This window comes from Rana temporaria, chromosome 11, assembly GCF_905171775.1.
Source record: "Rana temporaria chromosome 11, aRanTem1.1, whole genome shotgun sequence".
NCBI lineage: Eukaryota > Metazoa > Chordata > Amphibia > Anura > Ranidae > Rana > Rana temporaria.
The window spans coordinates 106,799,667-106,824,026 of NC_053499.1; the positions used below are offsets into that span (position 1 = coordinate 106,799,667).

The 24,360-nt window shown below is 40.9% G+C and overlaps 1 protein-coding gene across 1 annotated transcript in view; it reads left to right on the forward strand.

The window, feature by feature from the left end:
- Positions 1-24,360, forward strand: part of SPTBN2 (spectrin beta, non-erythrocytic 2) — a 904,339-nt gene that overhangs the window by 391,016 nt on the left and 488,963 nt on the right.

Sequence of the window (24,360 nt, forward strand, 5' to 3'; positions counted from 1 at the left end):
TGTGTCATGTGACCTTTAGAGTGGAGATCTTTGAAAACAAAAATTATCTTTAAAAAAAGGGCGAACAAATTGCTCTCACGCCCACAAGATCTACTTGTCATACACAATTTATATATCAAAACGTAGGTATGCTTGTCTGGTTTCAGGCAATGTGATCAGTTTTGTGATACGTATTTTAGTTTTAGTTCCAGGAGCTTCTAAAGGACAAGAGTGACAAAACCACTCTCATTGACCGTCCATGTTAAAAATTTAAAAATTTTTCCTGCAAAACACACAAAGACGCTCTTTTCTAAATCGCTGGCATGGCCACAATTTTAAGTTTATCAACATAAATTTCATATCGATGCGTTCACAAGGGCTGTGTCTTTCAAACGGTGAAGTCGCTGTATCGATCGCATGTACGGTTGTGGATTTATTACGTTTTGTTTGGAGGCGTAATTAATGTATTGGTCTGTGAATTAAAAGGCGTTTGTAATGGAATTTCTTTCCATAAATAGCTTTCTACCTCAGTGCAATATTCCTCCTCACTGACCTGGGGGGAGGGGAAACCTCTTGAGGGGGGAGGGGCGACCAGGAAGTCAGCATACTCTCTACTTTGCAGATAGAGAAAGGAGCTGTGTGTCCTAAAGATAGTGTAGTGGTTATGGTGAATGGCTTTGGTGCGGGCTCAGCAATTCAGCATTCCCACTCGCATTTTCCTCAGGGAATGCATTTTCTAGTTATTCTTAATTTTAATTTTAATTTTATTCCGTACGTTTTTTGGCTCTGCGTAACTTCTGCATACTTTCAGCTATTGAGACCATTCAACTTTTAAAATGTTCGTCTCGTTCAGCTAACGATGGGACTTCTTCAAGTTTTTTTGTACTATTTATACTTTTTAAAATATTAAGCTTTTAGACACTTTTTTTTAACATTGAAGTCAATGAGAACATCCTTTTTCCTGCTTCAAAACACACGTTCTGCCAAAAGTTTCAGCTCCTTCATACTTTCACTTACAGACACCAAACAAACTTTAAAGCGGTCACAAAATATTCAGCTATCCAAACATGACTTTTCAGATTGATATCTTTTACGGTTTTTGTGAAAACGCAATTTACGTTTAGCGATTTTTTCAGAAAATGGAATCGGTTATAATGTAACCCTATGGAAGGGATTTAGAGTGTGTCATGTGACCTTTAGAGTGGAGATCTTTGAAAACAAAAATTATCTTTAAAAAAAGGGCGAACAAATTGCTCTCACGCCCACAAGATCTACTTGTCATACACAATTTATATATCAAAACGTAGGTATGCTTGTCTGGTTTCAGGCAATGTGATCAGTTTTGTGATACGTATTTTAGTTTTAGTTCCAGGAGCTTCTAAAGGACAAGAGCGACAAAACCACTCTCATTGACCGTCCATGTTAAAAAATTTTAAAATTTTCCTGCAAAACACACAAAGACGCTCTTTTCTAAATCGCTGGCATGGCCACAATTTTAAGTTTATCAACATAAATTTCATATCGATGCGTTCACAAGGGCCGTGTCTTTCAAACGGTGAAGTCGCTGTATCGATCGCATGTACGGTTGTGGATTTATTACGTTTTGTTTGGAGGCGGAATTAATGTATTGGTCTGTGAATTAAAAGGCGTTTGTAATGGTAATTCTTTCCATAAATAGCTTTCTACCTCAGTGCAATATTCCTCCTCACTGACCTGGGGGGAGGGGAAACCTCTTGAGGGGGGAGGGGCGACCAGGAAGTCAGCATACTCTCTACTTTGCAGATAGAGAAAGGAGCTGTGTGTCCTAAAGATAGTGTAGTGGTTATGGTGAATGGCTTTGGTGCGGGCTCAGCAATTCAGCATTCCCACTCGCATTTTCCTCAGGGAATGCATTTTCTAGTCGTTTATTATTTTTCTCCTTTATTATTCCGTACGTTTTTTGGCTCTGCGTAACTTCTGCATACTTTCAGCTATTGAGACCATTCAACTATTAAAATGTTCGTCTCGTTCAGCTAACGATGGGACTTCTTCAAGTTTTTTTGTACTATTTATACTTTTTAAAATATTAAGCTTTTAGACACTTTTTCATTAACATTGAATGCTTAATAAGCATTCCCAGTATTGATATTCGTTTTTTATTAGTGGGAATGCTTTAATAAGCATTCCCAGTATTGATATTCGTTTTTTATTAGTGGGAATGCTTAATAAGCATTCCCAGTATTGATATTCGTTTTTTATTAGTGGGAATGCTTAATAAGCATTCCCAGTATTGATATTCGTTTTTTATTAGTGGGAATGCTTTAATAAGCATTCCCAGTATTGATATTCGTTTTTTATTATTAGTGGGAATGCTTTAATAAGCATTCCCAGTATTGATATTCGTTTTTTATTAGTGGGAATGCTTTAATAAGCATTCCCAGTATTGATATTCGTTTTTTATTATTCTTCTTCTTAATTTTAATTTTAATTTTAATTTTAATTTTAATTTTATTCCGTACGTTTTTTGGCTCTGCGTAACTTCTGCATACTTTCAGCTATTGAGACCATTTAACTTTTAAAATGTTCGTCTCATTCAGCTAACGATGGGACTTCAAGTTTTTTTGTACTATTTATACTTTTTAAAATATTAAGCTTTTAGACACTTTTTTTTAACATTGAAGTCAATGAGAACATCCTTTTTCCTGCTTCAAAACACACGTTCTGCCAAAAGTTTCAGCTCCTTCATACTTTCACTTACAGACACCAAACAAACTTTAAAGCGGTCACAAAATATTCAGCTATCCAAACATGACTTTTTAGATTGATATCTTATACGGTTTTTGTGAAAACGCAATTTACGTTTAGTGATTTTTTTATCGGTTATAATGTAATCCTATGGAGCAGGTTTAGAGTGTGTCATGTGACCTTTAGGCCCCATACTCACGAGCAAACATGTCTGCTGAAACTGGCCCGCAGGCCAGTTTCAGCAGACATGTTTGGTCGTGTGTGGGCGCGAGCGGGCCGAATTCCAGCAAACATTTGCCCGCCGGGCCTTTTCCCAGCGGGCAAATATTCCTGGACTTGTTTTAAAACAGCCCGCTGGAATTCAGCCCGCTCGGACATGTACGGTCGTCAGTACAGACCTACCGTACATGTCCAGGCGCCCGCCGTCCCTCGCATGCGTCGAATGACTTCGACGCATGCGTGGAAGCATTTTAAAGGCGGGCCGCCCACGTCGGCGCGTCATTGTCGCGGCGACACCGCGTCATCGACGCGGCGACACCGCGGACACGCCCCGCGTATTGTTTACGCGCGGACTTCTGTACGATGGTGTGTACAACCATCTTACAGAAGCCCTCTGGCAGACATGTATGGTGAAAACGGTCCGACGGACCGCTTTCACCATACATGTTTGTCCGTGTGTACCCGGCCTTAGAGTGGAGATCTTTGAAAACAAAAATTATCTTTAAAAAAAGGGCGAACAAATTGCTCTCACGCCCACAAGATCTACTTGTCATACACAATTTATATATCAAAACGTAGGTATGCTTGTCTGGTTTCAGGCAATGTGATCAGTTTTGCGATAGGCATTTGACTTTTAGTTCCAGGAGCTTCTAAAGGACAAGTGCCTCAAACGCCCTCCCATTGACCGTCATGTTAAAAAGTCTAAAAAAAATTCCTGCAAAACACACAAAGACGCTCTTTTCTAAATCGCTGACATGGCCACATTTTTAAGTTTATCAACATAAATTTCATATCGATGCGTTCACAAAAGCCTTGTGTTTCAAATGGTGTAGTCGCTGTATCGATCGCATGTACGGTTGTGGATTTATTACGTTTTGTTTGAAGGCTACGATAACTGATTTTGCGTGTGGATGAAAGCGTTTCTAATGGTATTTTGATTCCCTAAATAGCTTTCCTTACCTCAGTGCAGTCCTCCTCCCCCACCTCATGTGGAGAAAGCCTCTTGAGGGGGGAGGGGCGACCAGTCAAGTCAGGACACTCTCTATATTGCAGATAGAGAAAGGAGCTGTGTGATATTAGGCTTTATAAGTACTGAAGGAACACTGCTTGTATGTCCTAAATATACTGTAGTGGTTATGGTGAATGGCTTTGGTGCGGGCTCAGTAATTCAGCATTCCCACTCGCATTTTCCTCAGGAAATGCATTGTCTAGTTATTCTTCTTAATTTTAATTTTATTCCGTACGTTTTTTGGCTCTGCGTAACTCCTGCATACTTTCAGCTATTGAGACCATTCAACTTTTAAAATGTTCATCTCGTTCAGCTAACGATGGGACTTCTTCAAGTTTTTTTGTACTATTTATACTTTTTAAAATATTAAGCTTTTAGACACTTTTTTTTAACATTGAAGTCAATGAGAACATCCTTTTTCCTGCTTCAAAGCACACGTTCTGCCAAAAGTTTCAGCTCCTTCATACTTTCACTTACAGACACCAAACAAACTTTAAAGCGGTCACAAAATATTCAGCTATCCAAACATGACTTTTTAGATTGATATCTTTTACGGTTTTTGTGAAAACGCAATTTACGTTTAGCGATTTTTTCAGAAAATGGAATCGGTTATAATGTAACCCTATGGAAGGGATTTAGAGTGTGTCATGTGACCTTTACAGTGGAGATCTTTGAAAACAAAAATTATCTTTAAAAAAAGGGCGAACAAATTGCTCTCACGCCCACAAGATCTACTTGTCATACACAATTTATATATCAAAACGTAGGTATGCTTGTCTGGTTTCAGGCAATGTGATCAGTTTTGTGATACGTATTTTAGTTTTAGTTCCAGGAGCTTCTAAAGGACAAGAGCGACAAAACCACTCTCATTGACCGTCATGTTAAAAATTTTAAAAATGTTCCTGCAAAACACACAAAGACGCTCTTTTCTAAATCGCTGGCATGGCCACAATTTTAAGTTTATCAACATAAATTTCATATCGATGCGTTCACAAGGGCCGTGTCTTTCAAACGGTGAAGTTGCTGTATCGATCGCATGTACGGTTGTGGATTTATTACGTTTTGTTTGAAGGCGTAATTCATGTATTGGTCTGTGAATTAAAAGGCGTTTGTAATGGAATTTCTTTCCATAAATAGCTTTCCTTACCTCAGTGCAATATTCCTCCTCACTGACCTGGGGGGGAGGGGAAACCTCTTGAGGGGGGAGGGGCGACCAGGAAGTCAGCATACTCTCTACTTTGCAGATAGAGAAAGGAGCTGTGTGTCCTAAAGATCGTGTAGTGGTTATGGTGAATGGCTTTGGTGCGGGCTCAGCTATTCAGCATTCCCACTCGCATTTTCCTCAGGAAATGCATTGTCTAGTTATTCTTCTTAATTTTAATTTTATTCCGTACGTTTTTTGGCTCTGTGTAACTTCTGCATACTTTCAGCTATTGAGACCATTCAACTATTGAAATGTGCGTCTCGTTAAGCTAACGATGGGACTTCAAGTTTTTTTGTACTATTTATACTTTTTAAAATATTAAGCTTTTAGACACTTTTTTTTAACATTGAAGTCAATGAGAACATCCTTTTTCCCTTTGAAATCACATGCCCTGCCAAAAGTTTCAGCTCCTTCATACTTTCACTTACAGACACCAAACAAACTTTAAAGCGGTCACAAAATATTCAGCTATCCGGCTATGACTTTTCAGATTGATATCTTTTACGGTTTTTGTGAAAACTCAATTTACGTTTAGCGATTTTTTCAGAAAATGTAATCGGTTATAATGTAATCCTATGGAAGGGATTTAGAGTGTGTCATGTGACCTTTAGAGTGGAGATGATTGAAAAAAAAGTTATCTTTAAAAAAAGGGCAAACAAATTGCTCTCACGCCCACAAGATCTACTTGTCATACACAATTTATATATCAAAACGTAGGTATGGTTGTCTGGTTTCAGGCAATGTTATCAGTTTTGTGATACGTATTTTATTTTTAGTTCCAGGAGCTTCTAAAGGACAAGAGGGACAAAAACTCTCATTGACACTCATGTTAAAAAGACTTTAAAATGTTTCTGCAAAACACACAAAGACGCTCTTTTCTAAATCGCTGACATGCACAGATTTTTAAGTTTATCAACATAAATTTTATACCGATTTGTTCACAAAAGCCTTGTGTTTCAAACGGTGAAGTCGCTGTATCGATCGCATGTACGGTTGTGGATTTATTAAGTTTTGTTTGAAGGCTTCGATAACAGATTTTGTGTGTGGATGAAAGCGTTTCTAATGGTATTTTGATTCCCTAAATAGCTTTCCTTACCTCAGTGCAGTCCTCCTCCCCCACCTCATGTGGAGAAAGCCTCTTGAGGGGGGAGGGGCGACCAGGCAAGTCAGGACACTCTCTATATTGCAGATAGAGAAAGGAGCTGTGTGATATTAGGCTTTATAAGTACTGAAGGAACACTGCTTGTATGTCCTAAAGATACTGTAGTGGTTATGGTGAATGGCTTTTGTGCGGGCTCAGCAATTCAGCTATTCAGCATTCCCACTCGCATTTTCCTCAGGAAATGCATTGTCTAGTTTTAATTTTAATTTTATTATTCCGTACGTTTTTAGGCTCTGCGTAACTTCTGCATACTTTCAGCTATTGAGACCATTCAACTTTTAAAATGTTCATCTCGTTCAGCTAACGATGGGACTTCTTCAAGTTTTTTTGTACTATTTATACTTTTTAAAATATTAAGCTTTTAGACACTTTTTTTTAACATTGAAGTCAATGAGAACATCCTTTTTCCTGCTTCAAAACACACGTTCTGCCAAAAGTTTCAGCTCCTTCATACTTTCACTTACAGACACCAAACAAACTTTAAAGCGGTCACAAAATATTCAGCTATCCAAACATGACTTTTTAGATTGATATCTTTTACGGTTTTTGTGAAAACGCAATTTACGTTTAGTGATATTTTCAGAAAATGTAATCGGTTATAATGAATTCCTATGGAGGGGATTTAGAGTGTGTCATGTGACCTTTAGAGTGCAGATCATTGAAAAAAAAATTATCTTTAAAAAAAGGGGAAACAAATTGCTCTCACGCCCACAAGATCTACTTGTCATACACAATTTATATATCAAAACGTAGCTATGCTTGTCTGGTTTCAGGCAATGTGATCAGTTTTGCGATAGGCATTTGACTTTTAGTTCCAGGAGCTTCTAAAGGACAAGCATCTCAAACTCCCTCCCATTGACCGTCATGTTAAAAAGTCTAAAAAATGTTTCTGCAAAACGCACAAAGACGCTCTTTTCTAAATCGCTGACATGGCCACATTTTTAAGTTTATCAACATAAATTTCATATCGATGCGTTCACAAGGGCCGTGTCTTTCAAACTGTGTAGTCGCTGTATCGATCGCATGTCTGGTTGTGGATTTATTACGTTTTGTTTGAAGGCTTAATTCATGTATTTGGTCTGTGAATTAAAAGGCGTTTGTAATGCTATTTCTTTCCATAAATAGCTTTCTACCTCAGTGCAATATTCCTCCTCACTGACCTGGCGGGGGGAGGGAACCTCTTGAGGGGGGAGGGGCGACCAGGAAGTCAGGATACTCTCTACTTTGCAGATAGAGAAAGGAGCTGTGTGTCCTAAAGATACTGAAGTGGTTATGGTGAATGGCTTTGGCGCGGGCTCAGCAATTCAGCTATTCAGCATTCCCACGCATCGCATTTTCCTCAGGAAATGCATTTTCTAGTTATTAGTGGGAATGCTTTAATAAGCATTCCCAGTATTGATATCCGTAAATTTATTATTAGTGGGAATGCTTTAATAAGCATTCCCAGTATTGATATCCGTAAATTTATTATTCTTAATTTTAATTTTATTCCGTACGTTTTTTGGCTCTGCGTAACTTCTGCATACTTTCAGCTATTGAGACCATTCAACTATTAAAATGTTCGTCTCGTTCAGCTAACGATGGGACTTCTTCAAGTTTTTTTGTACTATTTATACTTTTTAAAATATTAAGCTTTTAGACACTTTTTTTTAACATTGAAGTCAATGAGAACATCCTTTTTATCCCTTAAAATCTCATGTACGCCAAATGCTTCTTCTCCTTCATACTTTCACTTAGACACGAAACAAACTTTAAAATGGTCACAAAATATTCAGCTATCCGAAAATGACTTTTGATTGATATCTTTTACGGTTTTTGTGAAAACGCAATTTACGTTTAGTGATTTTTTCAGAAAATTTTATCGGTTATAATGTATTCCTATGGAGCAGTTTTACAGTGTGTCATGTGACCAGTACAGTGCAGATCATTGAAAAAAAAATATCTTTAAAAAAAGGGGAAACAAATTGCTCTCACGCCCACAAGATCTACTTGTCATACACAATGTATATATCAAAACGTAGGTATTTTTGTCTGGTTTCAGGCAATGTGATCAGTTTTGTGATAGGCATTTGACTTTTAGTTCCAGGAGCTTCTAAAGGAAAATAAACAGAAATTTTCTCTCATTGACTGTAATGTTAAAAAGACTTTAAAATGTTTCTGCAAAACACACAAAGACACTCTTTTCTAAATCGCTGACATGGCCACATTTTTAAGTTTATCAACATAAATTTCATATTGATGCGTTCACAAGGGCCGTGTCTTTCAAACGGCGAAGTCGCTGTATCGATCGCATGTACTGTTGTCGATTTATTAAGGTTTGTTTGAAGGCTTAATTCATGTATTTGGTCTGTGAATTAAAGGGTCGTTTGTAATGAAATTTGTTTCCATAAATATCTTTCTTTACCTCTTTCTTTAGTGCAATATTCCTCCTCACTGACCTGGGGGGGGGGACCTCTTGAGGGGGGAGGGGCAACCAGGAAGTCAGGATACTCTCTACTTTGCAGAGAAAGGAGCTGTGTGTCCTAAAGATCGTGTAGTGGTTATGGTGAATGGCTTTGGTGCGGGCTCAGCAATTCAGCATTCCCACGCGCATTTTCCTCAGAAAATGCATTTTCTAGTTTTTAATTTAATTTTATTCCGTACGTTTTTTGGCTCTGCGTAACTTCTGCATACTTTCAGCTATTGAGACCATTCAACTTTTAAAATGTTCATCTCATTCAGCTAAAGATGGGACTTCTTCAAGTTTTTTTGTACTATTTAGACTTTTTAAAATATTAAGCTTTTAGACACTTTTTTTTAACATTGAAGTCAATGAGAACATGCTTTTTACCCCTTAAAATCTCATGTGATGCCAAATGCTTCTTCTCCTTCATACTTTCACTTACAGACACCAAACAAACTTTAAAACGGTCACAAAATATTCAGCTATCCGAAAATGACTTTAGATTGATATCTTTTACGGTTTTTGTGAAAACGCAATTTACATTTAGTGATTTTTTCAGAAAATGTTATCGGTTATAATGTAATCCTATGGAGGTGATTTAGAGGGTGTCATGTGATCACTAGAGTGGAGATCATTGAAAAAATTATTATCTTTAAAAAAAGGGGAAACAAATTGCTCTCACGCCCACAAGATCTACTTGTCATACACAATTTATATATCAAAACGTAGGTATTTTTGTCTGGTTTCAGGCAATGTGAACGGTTTTGTGATACACATTTTATTTTTAGTTCCAGGAGCTTCTAAAGGACAAGAGCGCCAAAATTCCTCCCATTGACTGTAATGTTAAAACGTCTGAAAAAATTCCCAGCAAAACGCACAAAGACACTCTTTTAAATCGCTGACATGCCCACATTTTTAAGTTTATCAACATAAATTTCATATCGATGCGTTCACAAGGGCCGTGTCTTTCAAACGGTGTAGTCGCTGTATCGATCGCATGTACGGTTGTGGATTTATTAGGTTTTGTTTGAAGGCTTAATTCATGTATTTGGTCTGTGAATTAAAAGCGTTTGTAATGCTATTTCTTTCCATAAATAGCTTTCTACCTCAGTGCAATATTCCTCCTCACTGACCTGGGGGAGGGGGGGAAACCTCTTGAGGGGGGAGGGGCGACCAGGAAGTCAGGATACTCTCTACTTTGCAGATAGAGAAAGGAGCCGTGTGTCCTAAAGATAGTGTAGTGGTTATGGTGAATGGCTTTGGTGCGGGCTCAGCAATTCAGCTATTCAGCATTCCCACGCGCATTTTCCTCAGGAAATGCATTTTCTAGTTATAAGAAAGGTTTGTAGCCAATACTCTCATTTAGGCCTGGATATGTGGTGGCCTTAAGAGTGTATATCCATTTTGCCTCAACCTGAAGGAGGCGTTTGTCAACTTCTCCACCTCTCTCATTCAAGGGGATGTGTTCAAGGGCGAAGAAGCCCATAATTTTTAAGTTATGGCCATGGAACAAACCCATGTGGCGACAGATTGGTGTTTCTAATAGCTTTTTAGACACGGCTGACACGTGATCACGTATCTGGCAGAAAAAGTTTATTTTAGTCTTCCCTATGTAGAAAGCTCCACAGCTACATCTCATCATGTAAATTACACCAATGGTCTGACATGTGGTTCGAAACTTAGGCTTGCAAATATCTCCATTCGGCAAACCGATGCTTGGTCCTTTAATTATAAACCTGCAAAAATTGCATTTGGTACAAGGAAAGGTGCCTGTTTGTGTTGGTTTTGGAATGGTCTGAATTGCATAATGGCTTGATACAGCACTATCGCGTATAGAGCAGGATCGCTTAAAAGTAATTTCAGGATACATATTAATAAACCTGCTGATTTTCTCATCTGACGTTAGCAGGTACCAAAATTTGTTGTAAATTTTTCTAATTGAGGTGTGTTGTCAGTTGTACCGAGTGATTATCCGAGTGGTGTTCGAATTCTTTTTTATTTTAGGCACATAGAGCAATGCATTCCTATCCTGAATTTTCACTTTATTATAGGCCTTACATAGGCAGCTTTTGGTGTAGCCTCTAGCCCTAAGGCGAGCATAAAGTTGTTTAGTTGTAACAAGTGAAATATTTGCGCTGTAAAGTGTTATACAAATTAATGTGTGTGTGCATATAACCACATACATATACAAGTACAAAAAATGGGTGGGGAAAGTCCAAAAAAGGGGGAGTGACACTAATATACCAGTAAACAATATTGTTGAATAGTCATTAATCGAGGGCACAGTGCTGAAGAGGTCCAGGTACAACAAAATCCAACCATATAGGGGTGCAGTTCATCAATACTTTATCCAATCAATAACGTTGTGAAGTGAAAAATGTTGAAAAACACAACAATAAAAATAAAATATAAAAATAGAAATAAAAATAAATATAAAAATAAAAATAAAAATAGGAATAAGGGTCAAAGTATTTCAGAAGAAGGAGGCCTTGTATCCAAAAAGGGTGAAAGATAGAGAGTGAGCCGTAACCACTCTCTATCTTTCACCCTTTTTGGATACAAGGCCTCCTTCTTCTGAAATACTTTGACCCTTATTCCTATTTTTATTTTTATTTTTATATTTATTTTTATTTCTATTTTTATATTTTATTTTTATTGTTGTGTTTTTCAACATTTTTCACTTCACAACGTTATTGATTGGATAAAGTATTGATGAACTGCACCCCTATATGGTTGGATTTTGTTGTACCTGGACCTCTTCAGCACTGTGCCCTCGATTAATGACTATTCAACAATATTGTTTACTGGTATATTAGTGTCACTCCCCCTTTTTTGGACTTTCCCCACCCATTTTTTGTATGTGGTTATATGCACACACACACATTAATTTGTATAACACTTTACAGCGCAAATATTTCACTTGTTACAATTATCACTTTTTGTCTATCGAGGTAGACCTCTTTTTTATTTGCAGCAGTATCCCCACTTTTCACTAGTCCCCTCACTCTAGACAGCGCAGGAGTTCACTTCACTTATAAAGTTGTTTAGACTCTTTCTGGAAGTCTTGCTCCTGCGAGCAGTTTCGTCTAAGTCTCAGGTACTGACTGAAGGGAATGCTGGTGACCAAGGACTTGGGATGTGAACTAGAGGCATGTAGCAGACTATTGCCTGCTGTAGGTTTCCTGTATAGTGTTCAACAGAGGTTACCCCCTGTATCCATATACAGTTCCACATCAAGAAAAGTAATACGTTCTTGGCTGCAATTATGCGTGAACTTCAGGTTCTAAACATTGTTCTGTAAGTTGTCCAAAAAGATGTTTAGACCTTCCTTTGATCCTGCCCAAATCATAAAGACATCATCGATGTAACAATGCCATGTCAAAACATTTTCAAGGGATAAATCATTTCCCTCTCCTCCAAATAGGTCGCACTCCCACCCCCCAAGGTACAGGTTAGCATATGAGGGGGCACAGCCCGCCCCCATAGCCACACCCTGCACCTGGAGGTAGTGGGAGCGCTTGAAGAGGAAAATTTTACTAGTTAGGATGAATTCCAACATCTCAACTATAAAATTATTGTATTTACATGAATCCTTGTCTCGCTCGCTAAGGAAGCTTCTTATAACTTGTATCCCTTGTAAATGGGGGATGGAGTTATATAAAGCTTCAATATCAATGGCAACTAGCCATGCACCTTTTGGTATTAGTAGACCGTCTGTAATTTTTAGTAGTTCAATGGTGTCCTTTACATGTGAGAAAAGATACTCATCTATAATTCTGCTGATGTTTTCTGTGAGTGAGCCGCATCCTGACACTATAGGTCGTCCCGGGGGTGGAATAACCCCTTTATGCACTATGGGTGGTGTGTAGAAAGTGGGGGTTGTGGGGTGTTCTATATTCAAAAACTGTAACGTGTTATCATCAATGGTGCCTGTTCTGTGTGCTCGGTTTAAGATCTCTCGGTATTTCCCAATACTCCAAGCAACAGAAGAGGCAGGAACCAGTCTGTACCAGTCTCTGTTTTTAAGAATGTCATGGCACATTGTTTTGTAACCTGCTCTGTTCAAAATTACGACATTACCCCCTTTATCCGAGGGCTTAACTACTATGTTGTCATTATTGCGCAGATCGTTGATGACTTTTTTCAAAGTGGGATTTATGTTCGAGGGGGGACCTGACTTCCAGTTAGTAGTTTCAATTGCTTTAGTAACCTGTATTACAAAGGCCCATATGTCATATGTTGGGATTGCCCTGCAACACGGGAAATGATCGTGATTTAGGTTTGTAGGTTTTGGGGTCACATAAACAGGCCTGTTAGACCAGGATTGTATGGACGCCCCAGGTACCACTCCTGGTATCTGGAATGTCCATCCCTCCTCTTCAGGATTGCTCTCATCCCAGAGAGACATGAGATCCTGTAAGGCCTGTAGTTCCTGTAGAGATAATGGATCGAGATTAGAGTTGTCATGTTGTAATGGTGCATTAATATCTTGTTGCTTATCGTATAAGACCTTATACATAAGTCGTCTGGCAAATAAATGGAGGTCCTTGATCAATTCAAATTGGTCGGCTTCACCATCTGAACAGAAGGAGAGGCCTAATTGTAGTACTGTTTCCTGTTCTTTAGAGAGTATGTAGGTAGAGAGATTGATAATGTTGTTAATGTCCCTACCCTCATTATCGTGAAGGTCGGGACTCATTCTTTTAATTCTTCTGAGACGGTGCAAGGCGTTACACTTGCTTTCTGTTCCATTGTAAAAATAGGTGCCGTCTGTATATCCCCAGTATAATTGGAGCTGGATGTATTTGGCTCTTGTAAGGGTTGATGTGACATAGGGGGCGCAGGTGTGGACACTGTGCTTACTCCCAGTGTCGGTGATGACAGTACAACAGAGGTGTTACTAAGTATGCTGGTAGTGTTAGTACTGGGGGGTTGTGATTTCTGCATTCTCTGGGAGCACTAAAGTTTATCCTTAAGAGGAAATTGGGATCTAGAGACCTCTTGCAGGCTACTGTCCATATCATTTTTGCGTTTTTTATCATTTTCGGTCCGACGACCTATGGGGACATAGGAGGCCAAAGACATGGATGAAGTATCTGATTCTCTTCTATCTAAATCTCTAGGGGGAAATTCTTTATTTTATTGTTACGTTGCTGATTGTTATTTGTCCATTTATAGGCTTAGGCGTTATTATATGCCCGCTTTTCTCTTTGAAATTTAGTTTCTTTTGTTTTGATCAAAGTCGTTGCAAATTTCGTCAGATGTTCTTTTAATTGTTTATTACAAAGTATTGTAACCAGTATATGTGGACACATTGCTGTTACTTTCTTGCCGTTCTCTAATTTCTATATCTACCTGCTTGATGTCATTTACATACTGTTCACATAGAACTTGCATCATTTTAATGGAACAGGCGTGTAGGTTTGCTTCCCAGGCTTCTTTGGGACTCCATATACATTTTTCTACTAGGGATGGAACTGCATTTGGCTATTATTTTTTGTGGATGTGCATGCTCTATATACATTTCTCTATAACTAACATCTAACCAATCAGTAAAATTTCTAATGCTGACACCTAATTGGAGGAAGTCCGCCACCTGATCAAGTGGACGTGACATCCCCAAACTTTGAACCAATCGGAATCGCAGCTGAGAAAACTTCCCAGGTCAAATGATAACAGTGAAATGAAACACCCACATGTCCACTTATTCCTCCCCATTGGCGGAACCTAAGCCCTGAATATCCAATGGGACATGTGCTGTCTGCACAAAAGGTCATTCTCCACGATCCCGGTAATTCGGATACTGCCCCATAGGATATTGGCCGATATTAAGATAGCGCTGGCCAAAACGAGGTGAAAAGCGTCTGGAAATAACATGTCTGCCCTAAATAAGCAGCCATTGTCTATCACACTGCGGCCACTAAAAGCTGCAGCGTGCATAAACACCTCTGGGCATGCACGGGCCGAACCACGTGCAACGTCGCGTGACGTCACGACGCACATCTGACGTCACGGCAAACACGCGGCCCAGCAGACAGGAATACAGCGCCCATACAGGGAAACTCTAATAAAGAGTATATACAGCGCACTGAGTCCATGAAAGACGCTTCAGGAGACATCTCTGAATGTGGTAATGGATGATAGCGTTGGCGCCATCTTGTGGAAAAAACTAAATTACCCGATCTACACATAAGAGGAGTTCATATATCCAATATGTTTCAAGGCGGGATACTCCTCGTATACGGGACTCTCCCCTCCAGTGAGAAACAAATTGGTCGATCACCAAAAATTGTGTCCCCGTAGGGTCACGATCATGATGTTGTAAATAATAGCGAGGGACACTGTGGTTGGTCTTGCCAATCTTAATGTTGGATATGTGTTCACTCACCCTGATGGTGAAAGTCCTAATTGTACGCCCAACATATTGCCTTTTGCACGGGCAAGTCAAAAGGTAAACTATGTATTGTGTTGCACATATAGTGAAACGCTTCATTTGATATACCCGTAGTGTAGTTGTTGACTGAAAAGTCTCACTTTTACGTCTACCACTGGTATTATGCAAACAAACATTGCACTTGCGACAAGGAAAATAGCCTTTGCAGTCTTGAAAGAAAGAAACCCGTTTGGGGGGGGGGGGTCTATGATGTTGGGCTCAATCTGTCCCTGAATGGACCTAGCACCCCTGAAGATAACCCCAGCCTGTTCTGGCAGTACAGGTACAAGGAACCTATCGCTCCGGAGGACTCCCAATGTCTTTTAAGAATTTGACTTGTCTGGATTGGACTGAATAAGTGGTGAAAAAAGACCATCTGAATTTGTCATCCTTGATCTTTTTTGGACCTACCTGTAATAGTGAATTCCAATCGATCTGTACGAACCGATCGATTTCATCATCCAAATTCTTGGGTGCATAACCCTTTTCAACAAATCTATCTTTTAGGATAGCCACCTGTGAAGCAAATTCCCCCACTCTAGTACAGTTTCTCCAGTCGGAGAAACTGACTACGTAGTACAGACTTCAACCACTGTGGATGGTGGCAACTGTGGACAGGGATGTACCCGTTACGGTCAGTTGGTTTAAAATCAGTGGTGAACTCTAACTGATGGTCTACCACCTTAATTTCAAGGTCCAAAAAGTTGATAGATGTACGGCTAGCCTCATGGCTCAGCCTTATGCCCCTATCTTTGGAATTGAGTGAGAGCATGAAGTCATCCAGAGATTCCTGGTCGCCTTTCCATAGGAGGAGGATGTCATCTATGTATCTGGCCCACAGGACCAGCATAGACAGGTCTCCTGTGAGCATAGACGACATCCTCCTCCCACTTGGCCATAAAGAGGTTGGCCAGACAAATTTAGCTCCCCATGGCTACTTCTCTCGTCTGCAAGTAAAAAACACTCTGAAACCAGAAATAGTTATGTGTAGTTGCAAACTTGAGGAGCTGCATGATAAAATTGCGCTGAATGACCGGCAAAGTAGTGCTCTGAGATAGATAGTAGTCATCTGCCTCAAAACCAAACTTATGGGGTATGCACGTATAAAGTGCGGCAACATCCGCCGTGACTAAAATCGTGCCTTCCTGAAAATTGACTGATTGTAACAGTCTGATGGTGTCCCCTGTGTCTTTCAAATATGAAGGCACTAGTCTGACTAGGGGTTGAAGGTGGAAATCTACATATTTCCCTATCCTCGCAGTAACGGAATCGATCCCACTGACTATAGGGCGGCCAGGGGGATTGACCGGGTCCTTGTGGACCTTAGGGAGATAATAGATGGCCCGTGAGTGCCACAGGCACAAAAAAAAAACGATTTTCTTTTTTGTCTAGGATCCCCAGAGAAAAGCCTTCATCCACCAACTCCACAAGAGCCTTATTGTATCGAACAGTGGGGTCTGTATGAATCGGGGTGTAAGTTTCAGATTCACTCAAAATTGTACAGAATTCAGACAACAGGCAATTGATGGCCACAGTGGTGATAATGGCATAGCACAGTGGCTGCGTTTGGTATGGCACAGTGGTGACAATTGATGGGCACAGTGGTGACAATTGATGGGCACAGTGGTGACAATGGCATGGCACAGTGGCGACAATTGATGGGCACAGTGGCTGCATTTGGCATGGCACAGTGGCGACAATTGATGGCACAGTGGCTGCGTTTGGCATGCCACAGTGGCGACAATGGCGACAATTGATGGCACAGTGGCGACAATGTCATGGCACAGTGACAACATTTGATGGCACAGTGGCTGCATTTGGCATGGCACAGTGGCGACATTTGATGGACACAGTGGTGAAGATGGCATGGCACAGTGGCTGCGTTTGGCATGGCACAGTGGCGACAATTGATGGCACCGTGGCTGCGTTTGGCATGGCACAGTGACGACAATTGATGGGCACAGTGGCAACAATGGCATGGCACAGTGGCGACAATTGATGGCACCGTGGCTGCGTTTGGCATGGCACAGTGACGACAATTGATGGGCACAGTGGCGACAATGGCATGGCACAGTGACGACATTTGATGGCCACAGTGGCAACAATTGATGGCACAGTGGCTGCATTTGATGGCATGGCACAGTGGCGACAATTGATGGGTACAGTGGCTGCGTTTGATGGCATGGCACAGTGACAACAATTTTATGGCACAGTGGCTGCGTTTGATGGGCACAGTGGCGGCAATTGATGCGCACAGTGGCAGCAATTGATGTTTTTTTTTTTTCATTTGTTTGCACCCCCCCAAAAATTTGGAGCACCAGCCGCCACTGCTTGGCATACACTCTTTTTCTTTAGAACTTCTGTCTGCAAAGTCAGATTCAAGGATCTTGATTACTGCCGCTGAACTTATAGCTGGTAACTCTTGGACAGATATTCAATTACACAATCCTCTCACCTGTCTTGAGTTTGCAATCTGCTGTTTTCCTCCAACAACGCCCCATCCTAGATCAGTTTGAACAGCGTAGGGTTCACCCTTTCCTCCTGTGATTACCCTTCGTGATACCAAAGCTTCAGGAAAATCATAACCTATCAACAGTCCAACAACAAACTCCTTCAGCGGGGACATTTTCATGAGATATGAGAGATAGGTTCTCCCATTTATTGGGCGTTTCATAGGTAGGTATGCGGGGGACTACAGCTAAGGGTCACTGCTAGCAGACACCTGGTAGACTGTCCTTGCCAGAAAAATAAAATAAATGTAAAGAGTGGTAGTGTCTGCGCTGTGATGAATAAATAGTGGAAAACTCACAAGTGAGTAGGTGGACCACGGGGGGAATCCTAAAACGAAAAAGGTGATAAACAAATACAAAACAAAGTAATAGAAACAAAAAGTAGGTAGGAAAGATGCTTGCGCAACTAAAATATCAAAAACAGTGTAAACCTAGAAAAGTTAGTTACAAACACTAGGTCATGCAATGGTGGCAAATAATATCACAGTGACCGTGAAAACCCAACCACATACAGTGCAATGCTAAATAAACAATATTATAATAACATCTAGTGACAAGTCTAGACAATCTTGAAAAAAAAAATCAAGTTGAAATCCAAAAATAAAGTCTTATGAAAAGTGCTCCCAAAATATATATATATATATAAAGAACAAGTCCACAGTTCCGTGCTAATGGCAGAGACTTCAGTGCAAACACCTCAGGTGGTCCCTACGTGCTCACCTCACGGCTATAGCACGGATAGCCAACAGATTAACCCAAGGGATGCAGACTTGACCAGCAGCAAATAGCGATGGCTGAAGGACTCAGCAACAGATGGACATGTAAAATATCAGAGAGGAAACATGGCATAATACTGTGATGACACTTTATTAAAATAGATGATGAATCATAGACCTGCACTCACATAGAGGCAAAAATAGAGGCAAAAATAGTGGGCCTATCTCCAACGAACAGCGAGTTCGCTACCGGTCCTGTGTGGATTCCTGATAGTCTACTTGCTGCTCTCTCCAGCTCCAACTAGTCTCTGATCCTCTGAAGAAGTCACGTGGTGTGACAATACGCGTCAGGAGCCCTAGAGCGTACACGTCTGACGGCAGGGATACGAGCTCGCTGCTCGTTTGGTGTCTCTTTTTTTATGACTACTTAAATGTGAGTTCTGTACTTTTTATAATAAATACTCGTTATACTGCGGTATTGTGCTATGCGCCTTGTCTTCTCTCCCTATGTGCTCTCGTCCATAACATCTGAGGGAGACATCCAGCGCTGCCCCCCCTCCCCCTGTTTTGAATATTTGGAGCTGGTGGAAAGAGCAAGAGAAATCCAGGTATCCTGTTATACAGCCCCCCTATAACTAGTTGGAGCTGGAGAGAGCAGCAAGTAGACTATCAGGAATCCACACAGTACCGGTAGCGAACTCGCTGTTCGTTGGAGATAGGCCCACTATTTTTGCCTCTATGCGAGTGCAGGTCTATGTGATTCATTAATCTGTTGGCTATCCGTGCTATAGCCGTGAGGTGAGCACGTAGGGACCACCTGAGGTGTTTGCACTGAAGTCTCTGCCATCAGCACGGAACTGTGGACTTGTTCTATATATATATATATATATATTTTTTGGGAGCACTTTTCATAAGACTTTATTTTTGGATTTCAACTTGATTTATTTTTTCAAGATTGTCTAGACTTGTCACTAGATGTTATTATAATATTGTTTATTTAGCATTGCACTGTATGTGGTTGGGTTTTCACGGTCACTGTGATATTATTTGCCACCATTGCATGACCTAGTGTTTGTAACTAACTTTTCTAGGTTTACACTGTTTTTGATATTTTAGTTGCGCAAGCATCTTTCCTACCTACTTTTTGTTTCTATTACTTTGTTTTGTATTTGTTTATCACCTTTTTAGTTTTAGGATTCCCCCCGTGGTCCACCTACTCACTTGTGAGTTTTCCACTATTTATTCATCAAAGCGCAGACACTACCACTCTTTACATAGGTAGGTATGCGATCTCGATCAAGAGGTATATCGTCTTTTGTATAAGCTGGAGGTAGATCCAATGTGAGGTTTGAATGAAGTCCTCTAACTCTCAATTATTTGACCCTTTGACTGTTCACTAATGTGTCTCTCCCCGTCATTGTGGTGAGTTTAAGCTCCACTGGTTCTGTAGCCACTTGTAATTTCTTGCAGATTTCTTGATCAATGTAGGTGACATCGCTTTGGGCATCCAGTAGTGAATAGGCATATACCTTCTTATTCTTCCTTTTAGGATTTGAAATGCACACTGGTACAACCATTGATGTGTCATTGCTTTCCCTCACTCTGCAAGAGAATACAAATGCTTTCTTTTCTTCCTCAGCATCTTTAGGTATTGAGGATTTATCCTTCCTTGGATGTTCTTCATGTAGTGGTGTAGGATGGCGTCCTTTGCAAACGCTGCATGTGGCCCTTTTCTTACACTCCTTAGTAATATGGCCTTTTCTTAGGCACCCAAAACACAGTTGGTTAACAAGTACAAACCTTTTCTTTTCATTTGGGGATTTCGCCTTCAATTGTTGGCACTTGTGTATAGAGTGGTTCTCTCCACAGAACATACACTTAAAAGTAGTCTGAGGATTTGTTGGTTCTGTCTCTCTACTGATCCCAGAAGTGATTTTGAACTTGCTCTCGTAGGTATCTAGACCTTTAGCTGTTGTGTCGGAAAAGTGCTGCTCACCCCTAATAATAGAAAAATGTAAGGATCCCCCCAATGGGGTTTTTAGGCAGCAGAGTAGAAAAGTATATAAAACAAGGTGTATAAAAAATAATTTTATTGTATAAAAAAAAAGTAGAGATTCATTGAACAGTTGAAATAAGAGCTCTGGTATATAAAATCTTTAAAAATGTACACATACAGCACTGCAAGCAAAAAGATTGTCATACAAATGAACATATATAAAATGTACAAGTATGCAAAACTGACGCGTTTCAACCCCATCATGGGGGTCTTCATCTGAGGTTTTTTGATGCTACTGTAACAAAATGCATAAATAAATACATTTTGCTTCTACAAATTACTGTGGAAGAATTATAAAGGTAGGTTGCATAGTTACCAATTTGTTGCGTGTACACATGAATTTAAACCAGAGTATTCTTTAAAATATAGTCCACAGAGGATCCAAGGTGAGCCTCCCAAAATAAGGTGAGGACCCCAAGCACGAAACCACAATAAGGCATGTCCCATGCAGCTTACAGGTAGTCACAATTAAGTGGAGAAAAAGTCCACAACACATCCAGTGAGAGAGTGGGGAGGGAAGGAAGAGGGGACACCAGCACCTACGGCAAAATGTTAAAATTAATTGAAATATTCAGAATCATAGTATTTGATATATCGATCTAAACTCATAGTGTCAGAATTATTAATTTTTTATTTTGCTTTTGCTTGTTTACATATATATATATATATGGGTAGTCAGACTGAGCCAGTTTATAGGTTATTACTGGCGTATATTGTTGAATAGCCACTATTGCATATGGTGGGTAATTAAACCAGGGTGGGTCGTCCTATTAAGGACAAACCCAAAATATAGGCAGGTTAATACAATTGTTAAAGCAGATGTCCGCTGAAAAAAAAATATTAAAAGTCAGCAGCTACAAATACTGCAGCTGCTGACTTTTAATATCGGCACACTTACCTGTCCTGGAGTCCAGCGCCGTCCGCAGCAGAGGACGAGCGATCGCTCGTCACTCTGCTTCCCCCCCTGCCATCCTCGTTGAGGAAACCAGGAAGTGAAGTGCTCCGGCTTCACTGCCCGGTTCCCTATGGCTCTTGCGTGAGTCGCGCTGCGCCTGCTGACTGGCTCCAGCTGTGCTCTGGGAGCCGAGTGTTCCCAGAACACAACGGGGGGGAAGGGAGGTGACGTCCTGCCCGCAGTCTGCCCGCAGACTGTGGCCGGAAGTGGGTGCAAATACCTGTCTTTACTTGTCTTTAGACCGATCGTGTCCAACGCGGTGACGTAAAACACAACAACGTGCAGAGAAAAATGAAGTTCAATGCTTCCGAGCATGCGTATCTTTGTATGCTCTAACAGTGGCATAGCAATACTAGACTTAGACATTTTACTTTAAGTGCTATAACAATCAATACGACTATTAAGGAGACTTTCACTTTAAATGCAATAGGTGCAGGCGGTAAAAAATGACTTTCACTATAAATACTTGTCCTGTTACTACGAACTGTCCCTTGTTTTTTACTTACAGTCCTTTTATTCCTGAACACGAAAATGTATCTTTCTTGTCAAGCCTATGTGCAATGGTAGTACAGGGGGTCCCCGGGTCACAAACCTGTTAGGGACTTTCCTCCTGTTTGTAAATCATAAATGTTCGTAAGTCGGCCGCGCATGCGCAGACCGGCAATTACGGACATTTCCAATGTTTTCTGATGTTCCGCCGAATGCCGTTCTGCGCATGCGCGGCCAATTTCCGACATTTCCCGAGGCTCCGTCTGGCCGCGCATGCGCAGACGGTCTGGCCAAAATAGCAGAGGGTCCCCGCAGCGCCTGGTTTGTAAGTAGGGGGAAGTACGTAACTCGGGCGTTTGTAAGTCGGGGACACCCTGTAATAAAGGAAAGCTCTGACCTTATTCTGAAGAGCAGGATACTGTGATCTGTAGGTTGCTGGAACAAATATCAGTCTTAAAGGAGACTTGTCTTTCTTGATCTGATGCTCTATTCTGACTTGCAATGTTTTGTGCTGACTTGCGATGCTTTGTGCTAACTTGCGATGCTTTGGGCCTACTGGTGGGAAACTAGCTGGCTGCAGTACGTGTCCTCTTCATGGGTAGCGGTATAGGCACTTTAGCTCTGGACTTTGGCCTCCCACCATGCGTCTTTTTTTTCTCTCTCTAGGGATCGCAGGAGGGTTGGCGCTCTGTCACTATCTTGCCTTTGCCGTTCTACCACTTTAAGAGTCAGCTGCAGATTGAATAAAACACACGTTCTATAGCCTCTATGGTAGCTCCGCTGCTCAAATGCGCTCTTTTCTGTGCAAGTTGAGGAGCACTATCGCTTCGCCCTCAAAGACAACAAAATAGTTCCACTGTAGCAGGCGCAGCACTATGAAGTGCCTTATGCGCTGTGGCATTAGAAGAATTTTCATTTCTTAACCTTTTGTCACAAATTACGGTGAACGAGAGTGAACCACAACTGCGGATTAGGAAAGATTTCAATGCACCTCTCTATGCGATGTGAATATCAGTACTGGACCCCAAGCGTCACTCCAACCAGAGAACAGGAGTTTGGCGGTTCACAACATCATCTCTCTTACATACAAGAATGCGTTGAGCTACTGAGGGTGGAGGTATTACCACATACCGTCAACCCCTAGCCTTGAAAGTTTACCATAAGCGTGAGTGAAGCAAAACTACATTCAAGGCACTTCTCTATGTAAAGTGATTATCAGTATGGGACTCCAGCCGTCACTCACTCTAATCAGATAAACAGAGTTTGGGGGTTCTCTACATAATATCACTCACATAGAGGAATGCATTGAGCTACTAAGGGAGGAGGTATAACATACCTTCAATCCTTGGCCAAAAAAAGATGTTCAGTATTTTAGGGCTGAAGCCAGTATACAAGTAACAACAAATGTCAATTACGTAGCATATGAAAATATTGGGCCAGATCCTCAGCCAGCGGTGCAAATTTAGTTTGTCCTAACTTATGTCATTTAAGTTACGTTGCCCTAAGTTGGTGTCGTAAGTGCCGTATCCACAGCGCATTTGCGTCTAAATTTGCGCCAGCGTAACTTAAATTCAGAGGCGTAAGGCGGGGTTTTCGCAAGTGGGAAGGAAGTGGGCGTGCTTCATTGTAATGAGCCGTGACCCCATGCAAATGAGGCGCCGGCCGTACTGCGCATGCGCGCACGAATCGGGACCTCACTGGGCATGTGCAGAACTGGTCTCGGCGCAATCAGTGAGATAGGTAAAAGGCCAAGTGTACTTAGTTTGAGGATCGCCCTGTGTCTAAAAAGCCCCACACACACACACTTTTCTTGCAAAAGTATATCCCATTGTTTCCCTTCCATGAGCAATTTGCTTCTGCTCTGTTTTTGTGTTGGTAACTTGTGTTTGTGAGAAAAGTGTTTGAGGAGTTGGAGAGTCTAGTTGTTGTTTTTTTTTGCGAAGTGTCTTTATTTAATTTTTTGCTGATTGTTTTTTGTTTTTTTGTTTGTGCGTGTTTGTTTGTTTTTGAATTTATATTAGCTGTGTCCTTGTGTGTTTATATTTGTTTTAGTTTTTTGTGGTGTATATTTTTGTCTGGTTTTTGGGTGTGTATTCTAGATTGTTTGTCGGGTGTGTTTGTTGTTGCTGGGTGGTGTATGTGATGCCCCCCAAACGCAGGAAGCTTAAATTTCACCCTGGGAGAGAAGCAAATTCTTGCTCGGGGCATTGTGAAATATGGGCGATTTCTGCATGGCCCTGAGAGCCAGAACACCACCCCGGCCAGGAGGAGGCAGCTTATTAAAAAGATCACGGACCAGATCAATGCGGCGGGGGGGGGGGGGAAGACCAGGACCCCCGCTGGCATACAGAAAAAAATAAATGATCTGAGGAGCGTCGTCCGGAATAAGATGGCAAGGATCGACGCCCATACCAGGGGCACTGGAGGAGGGGGACCCTGCCCAGTCAGACTGACGGAGGAG